The sequence below is a fragment of the Zingiber officinale genome, chromosome 7A, assembly GCF_018446385.1.
Source record: "Zingiber officinale cultivar Zhangliang chromosome 7A, Zo_v1.1, whole genome shotgun sequence".
In the NCBI taxonomy this organism is placed as follows: domain Eukaryota; kingdom Viridiplantae; phylum Streptophyta; class Magnoliopsida; order Zingiberales; family Zingiberaceae; genus Zingiber; species Zingiber officinale.
In genome coordinates, this window is record NC_055998.1 from 36,912,495 (window position 1) to 36,920,358 (window position 7,864).

The following is a 7,864-nucleotide window of genomic DNA, read 5'->3' on the forward strand; positions in this document are numbered from 1 at the left end:
CTTTCTCTAGAACTAAAATGTTTTTGTAAAATAATTAGTCATTTCAATATCCATTAGTAAATTCAAAAATTTACAATTGAGATAACAAAAGAGTAAACAGATAGCAGATCCTGAAAGTAGAAGAAAATAATGAGTATAATCACAAAGAGAATAGTCACAATTTGAAGTTTATATAATTGTATAGATTTGAAATGGACTGGGCAAAACAATTCAAATTTAACTAAAACTAATAACAGTTACCTGGTAAAATGACTAACAAAAAAATTTACCTGTTCAAACAAAGCTGAATTCACATTCACATTGTATTCTATATTCATATCTTTCAAGCCACTACTAAAAGCTTTGCTGTGCGGGAGCTTCCACCTCCATATGTCACCATCTTCAATGTATTCAAAGAGCTTCTGTACTCTTTCAAATTTGCAACCAGACAAATTTTTTTGACCTGCCTCCTGATGGTTGTGGATTCCAAGACCTTTCAAAGTATCACTTCTTTTTAAAAGCTTTTCTTTAAAGAAGTCAAATGCAATTGTAGCACCACTCTTATCCATATCAATAACCTTTATCACATTCTTGCCAAATGAAGCATTGCCACAGAGAGCTTCAACTGCAGTCTTATGATGGTCTAATATTATCACACTGAAATGAAAAGCAAACAAAAGGAAATCACATGCCAGAATTAAGAACCTCACATGTAATTGAGAAGATAAGGATTCTTAGCACTATTACTCTATGAACAAGATGAAAGACAAACTAATATACATTAAATAACATCACAGCAAAAAGAAGGAAAAGAAAACTATGAAGGACATGGACCTAAAAAGTTGAAAGTGGTACCTCTCGACTTTTGGATATAATTCCCCGATAAAACCAGAGGATCCAATGAAATCCAAAAGATAGACTTCATTTATTTCACCTAGAGGAAGATCATCAACTCTGTAAGAAAACCAGGATCAGTAATTTTAACCAGTGATCAGGTCAGGGTAGAATATAGATGTTATCATTGTTGCAGGAAATCTTTTTAATATATCATCTAGGCCATTCTTTAAAATAATACCCAATTAGTCAGAGGCCTATATTTCATTAACAGATCATTTGCATAAAGTAATTCTTTGGAGATCAATTTCAATTGCACCAGCAGAATACAGATATAGTAGCCACAGTCACTATCATCAATCGTAAACTAATGAATACTTTTAGCAACAATTGCAGCTTTTAGGAAGAGGGACTTCTGGACAATTGTATCTTTTGAACAGATAAATACATTAGGCCTCTCCACTAAGAACAATTGCCGAAGTTAATCCCTAAAGATTACTTAGAAGTGAACAACAAAGTATCACACTAACACTGATCAAGTGCAAATTATCCAAGAGCAAAAGAAGCTTTATCTTACATTCTTGGTTTGATCGAATGGTTGTGCCCCTACAGCAATATGAAGACTTCAAACATCACAATTCTGTTTATTAGATTGCCGATCCCCAATTTAAATGCTTCCTACTAGTGTTTTTTTATATGGTCTCCTCAAGCCTACAGTAAGCTGTAATTGAAAACCTTGAATACAATTAAAACCATTTATAATTGATTAAGGATGGAGCAAACACTCAACTATTGATATTCACTTCGTAAAGGTCCCCAATGAGCAATGTTAAACACTATTGAAAGAAAAGCAAACATGGCATATGCTGACCAATTGGTTTCTGCAAGCAATACAGTCAAGGACAGTAAGCTCTTTCTCTAGAACTGCACAATAATTCATGACAGTATGGTGTTGGATAGATTACACTATCATTCGACTCTACTATCTAAGTATGTCTGTGTGATTTAGTGATCTGTTGATAGTTCAAAGAGCAAGATGTAAACCTTACATTTTAACTGGATTCTGTTTATTTAAATTAATTATAGAAACATGTGATGTTTTCTGGTTGCATATGATCTAGTTTATTTGTTTGTTTTTATGTAGGAAAAGAAGACTTGATGGGGATGAAAGCTTTTGTGGAATAAGAAGATAACTTGATGTTTCTTAGTTTGTTTAACTTGTTGGATTGATGTACCTTCTTGGATTGATGGACTTGTATGGAAACTTGTTGGAGTGTTTGAACTTGTGAAATATTTTTGAGTAGCTTAAAGAACAAATTATGATATTGTATGCTTTGTTGAGTTTGAATGAATAGATGTATGTGAATTAATTAAGATGTGTTAATGTTAATTAGGATGTGTTAATGTTAATTATGATGTGTTGAATGTGTTATTTGAATTTGTTGCATATGTATGTATGGATTGAATTGTAGAAAACAACTATATCTGGAATGTAGTTTTGATAGTAGGAACGAATTTGGCAACAAATAATTTTTGTTGCCAATCTATCGTATTCTTCCCAGAATCCCATAAAAAAAGCAACGGATTTGGCAACGAAAATTTAATTCGTTGCCAAATTTTGTTGCCAAAATCGTTGCCAAATTTATTATTTGTTTTAAATTTGGGACTAACTTAGCAACAAAAATTAATTCGTCACAGAATTTGTCCCCAAATTCGTTGCAAAGTTTGCAACAAAAAAGTTTTTCGTCCCAAAATTGTATGAAATTTTGCAACAAATAAGGGTTTTTGTTGCAAATTTGGCGACGGATTTGGCAACGAAAATAAAATTCGTTGCTAAATTTTGTTGCCAAATTCGTTGCCGATTTTGCAACAAAATTACTATTCGTTGGAAAAAATTTGGGACAAAATTTGCAATAAAAAAAAATTCGACAAAATTTTTTGACCCCAAATTCGTTGCTAAGTTTGCAACAAAAAAATTTTTCGTCCCAAAATTATATGAAATATTGCAACAAATAAGGGTTTTTGTTGCAAATTTGGCGACGGCTTTCGCAACGAAAATAAAATTCGTTGCTAAATTTTGTTGCCTCGTTGCGGATTTTGCAACAAAATTACTATTCGTTGGAAAATCCATACGCAAAATTTGGGACAAAATTAGCAACAAAAAAAAATTCGACAAAATTTTTTGACCCCAAATTCGTTGCTAAGTTTGCAACAAAAAATTTTTTCGTCCCAAAATTCTTTAGACTTCTACCGTATATTTGCGACGAATTTGGGGACGAAAATTATTTTCGTCCCTATTTTCGTCCCCAATTTCGTTGCCAATTTTGCAACAAACATAAATTTGTTCCAAAAATTGGCATCAACCTGTTTGGGACGAAAATTTTTTCGTCCCAAATTTCGTCCCCAAATCTTTTGCAACGAATTTTTTTTATAAATTCGTCCCAAAATTCGTCCCAAAATACAGTAATTATTGTAGTGTATTGACAATTGAAAGATTGTTTCTTTTAGTAATTAAATTAAATATAATCTTTCTAAATAACATCAAAAGAATAAGAATATGAAATAATCCTTAGCTTAAAGAGAAAACAAAGAACAACCTTTTTTTCCATGTGGTTGGGAATCTTCTTTGTCTCTAATTTAGTCTTCCAAATTCCATACTATTATTCTCGTTGTTTATTTGTTGATCATGTAAATTACTTTTACTTAATCACAATTATCATCATTAACTCTTGCAATACATTCTTAAATTTACAAAAACAAATTGAAATGATGAATTATTGAAATTTCATTGGTGAATTATACAACAAAAGTCCATATATATATCATGCACATATCTATATAGAAAAATAGATTTTAAAATTTAAAGGCTCAATATCTTTCGTATATAATTTTAAAATATTTATTAACGTATATTCATAATTTATACTTCAATTAATTAGTTAATGTTTATTCACATATATTTATTTAAATTTTATATTGATTTAATCTCTACTATAATTAAATTTTACATAATCATGCATGATTTGAAATAATAAAAACACATAACATAATAAAATACCATATAAATGTTCTCTAAATATAATAGTTTTTTTTATAGAAAATATAAATATTATTTATTAAAACAATATATATATATATATATATATATATATATATATATATAAAATTCCAAAATTAGTTTTTCACTGCATACTTCAATGAGTTATTTATAAATAGTTTGAATAATTGAAATTAAAATTTAACTTAATTGGTAACTTTTATTAAACTAAAAAAACTATTTAGTTGACAGATTATCGTTAAAGAACTATTAGAACATCCATAACAACAACTTATTATATTCATCATCTCATAAAAAAATACAGGTCCACTACCACATATTAATTATAATAATATATCTATTTTATTAATATTTCTTTTAACATTAATATTTTCATAATCCAATCAATCATCTTAAAATTAATACATATTAAATAAATATAATTTAAATATATTTTAAAATATTAAAAACATTATTATTTAGAAAAATACTATTAACAATTTTAATTTATTATTATTAAAAAATACTCTCATTTTTATTATTTACCTTTTGAATTCAATTTTTAATTTTAAAATTTTTAATTTTTTTAATAAATAAAATTTAAAAAAAACATACATTAGTAGGGTGGGCCAGGGCTGACCCACCCCACCGCATCTTGAACACGCTCAAACTCTTGAACGGGTTCGAGAGATAAGACTCTTTCACACCTCTTTTAATATTTCAGGGTATTATAACACCCCATTAACTAAGCATTATGAATGCTCTTATACAACAATCATTATCCATTGGTTTAATGGATCAAATAAAATTTATTTGCCGACAAACAATAAATGAAAAAATAAAAAATAAAAGATGATCAATTTGGTGCTTATGAAATTTTTTTTTATTAGTCATTTGGATAAATTGAGAAATGATTATCGTGAGTTGTCCATCAACCTAATATTTTTAGGATAAATTATTTAATAAAAAAATTATCGATTAATTTATTAAAATTGAGATTAAATCATGAAATATTTAAAAAATTGAGAAAATATTTTACTAGAATTGAAATGCTTCATAATTGATCCTGTCCGAAAGCCGAATTAACGGACGCTAGGCACGTGGCGCTCTCCGAGTCACTGGCGTAGATCTCCGATGGGTTGTACGAAACTCCGGCGAACCTGCACAGAAGTCGGGCCGGGAAGGGGTTCCCGGCGGCGACCCTCCGACGCTCAAGTCAGGCAAGCGAACAGTGAAGAAGTGGCTCCAGAAATTGTAGAACGCGTACTTCCGACGAAGGGCGAGGACCCTTTATATAGAGCTATGAAGAGGCTCGGGCACATGTACAGAGGTGCATACGTGTCCTCTATCCATACCCCGGTATGGGCTTGTCAGAAGAGCTTACCTGACCCCATACTGCTACAGTTTGAGCACGTCTCTGATGGGACAGCGGATCCTTCTGTCATAGGATTTTGAGTATGGCCTGAACGCAGCACATGTCCGCTGTCAGAAAAAGATGTCCCTTGTCCTTTTGCCTTTATTCCCTGCCGGACGTCCGGCCGGCCAGACTCCGCCGACATCCGGCCGGACATATATGGTGATTTACTTGGGAGATTCTCAATCATGTGCTTTATGGGGACTGTTAGCAGTAGGTTACCTCATGTATTCGGCCGAGCATGCCATCCGCTCGGCTCTGTGATATTATCCGATGAGCGTCGGAACCCTGACTTTCGCCAGGGTGCCTTTAACCATCAACTAGACACCGGCCGGTTGGCCGGTCGACCCATCTCTCTCCGGCCGGCCACCTGCCCTTTTGACTCCCACGTGGCATTGACTCTACAGAACGGGGTCCCCTGCTCTTACCGCCGGATCACTTGCCTCCCCTTCAAGTCTAGTCGAAGGAGGCAATTAGTCCGACTGACTGGACCACGAGTCTAGCCGGGCGGCACCTTCGTGCCCTTATCCTCCGCTCGGCCTACCGCATGGATGGCCTTAAAGATTATTCCACAGCAACATCTCTTTAGCCTCCTCGTACTCTACGTCAATCTTCGACATTAAGGTTGAGCATGCGCGCATTAAATGCTTCAAATGGCGGAATGCCACGTGGCACACCGTCGTCATCGTACGGCGGCGACAGCGTGGTGCTTTGACGGGATCGAGGCGGTTCGAAATGGACGGCGCGATGCGCGCTTTGATTCCCGTGACCTGGATCCAACGGTGGAGGCCGTCCGGCCTTTACCCTATAAAGCCTTCGTTTTCTCTTCCGTCGCCTCACTTCTCCTTTCGCGTGCCCCTGGTTGTCTCTCGCATTTTATAGCTCCGGCGATCGTGTCTCCTGTTTCCGGCGATCCCCGGTGTTCTTCCTTCGATCCTCCTTTTTCTTGTAAGGCTCTCCTCCTTTCTTTCTTGTTTCCGGTGCTTTCTTTACACTTCTCTCCCCAGTTTTCACCCCCGGGTACTATTCCGGTGCCCTCTTCTTGTTTTTGTCCCGCTATCTTTTTTGGTTTCATTCGCTCGGACCATGACTAGTTCTTCTCATCCCGAAGACCAGTCTCTCGGCCCATGGTACACTACCATGCAGTCACGATTCGACCAGCATGACTTTGATATTCTGACCGATAATTTTGACATCCCTGCTGATTTTGAACTTCTTTTAGCTGGTCCTTCCGCTCGGCCGCACAGGCCGCCGCGCGGAGCTTTCTGTGTCTTCCGCGACCAGTTTACTTCTTTTAGCTGGTCCTTCCGCTCGAAGCCGCGACGGCCAAAGAAATGGAAGTGCTTGGTATCCAGCCGGTCGGATCGCATGAAGGAGAAAGCGGGACTCAGGCTGAGTCGGCCGCTCAGGCTTCTCAACAGAACGTGGCCAGCGGAGCCACCCCCAGCGGAGGACCAACTGTCCCTGAGGAAGGTTCCGCTCGGGAGGAGGAACAACCTCTACAAAAGAGACGCTGAGTGGAGACTCCCCTGCGGTCAGCTACCTCCGCGGTCCAACCATCCGAGCGGGTCACTGCGACTGCTCGGGGCAAGGCGCCAGAGGTCGAAGCCATTTCGTCCGACCGGACGCCTTCTGAATGGGATGAGCCGGCTGCTCCAATTGAGGCTACTCCGGTCAGCACCCTTCCGCCCGCTCGTCCAGCCAGGCATTCAACCATCCACTCTCAGTTTTCGGCACCGACCTCTGATCCTTTACCGGATGCCGGTCGAACGACCCCAGGTCATGGCCGCACAATACGAGTCACTCTTCATCTTCCAACTGAAGAGCTGCTGCCAGAGGCCGACCAACCGACAGCGCCCGAACATACCATCACTCTGAAGGGCCCACTAGCTGAGATGTGGGCCGACGCTCGGGCACGCGTCGCGCTCATCCCTCTTCGGAATTTGGCCAATAGTCATATGCAGCAGGCCACGGGGGTAAGTTTATCTTCTCCGAGTTTTGTATGCATTCCTTCCGATCGGCCAATAACAACTTCTTTCTTTTGTCAGAGATGGGTTGAGGAGATTGCTGTCTCCAACCGCTTGACCTTAGTAGATGAAGAACTAAGGCAACTGAAGGCGGCGGTTGGTCCATCCGGCCCTCAAGGCCCTTCATATTCTGAGCTGCGAAAGGAGCTGAAGAAAGCTCAAGATCTGCTGGCGGCCGAGCAGAAGAAGACAGCCGACCAGACTCACCATCTGGCTGAGTTCGAGCGGCAAGTCAAGTCGCTTGACCAAAAATTTACCCTGGCCACCACTCGGAAGAACACGGCCATCTCCGACTTGGAGAAGAAGAACGTGGAGGCTCGGGGCCTGGAGCTGAAGGTAAAGGATTTGATGGAGCAGCTCGATAGAGAGAAAGCGGGCCAATCGGCCGACGCAGAAAAGCTTCAAAATCTGAATGAGGCCCTTACTGCCTCCCAGGCGGCTCTCAAAGAATATCAAGAGGCCGAGCCGAGTCAAGTCGCTGCCCTAAGATAGAGCTACATCCGCTCGCCCGAATTCTCGGAGAAAGTCTGCGAGCGGATGTACACGGCCTTCGACCTGGCTATGACCGCCACC

At 38.5% G+C, this 7,864-nt stretch overlaps 1 long non-coding RNA gene across 1 annotated transcript; it reads right to left on the reverse strand.

Moving 5' to 3' along the window:
• Window positions 1-305: 305 nt before the first annotated feature.
• Window positions 306-936, reverse strand: LOC122000055. Its single transcript, XR_006116908.1, has 2 exons — window positions 835-936; window positions 306-636 (listed from the first exon to the last, which is right to left on the reverse strand). It is a non-coding gene; the product is annotated as an uncharacterized LOC122000055 (long non-coding RNA).
• Between the last annotated feature and the right edge of the window lie 6,928 nt (window positions 937-7,864).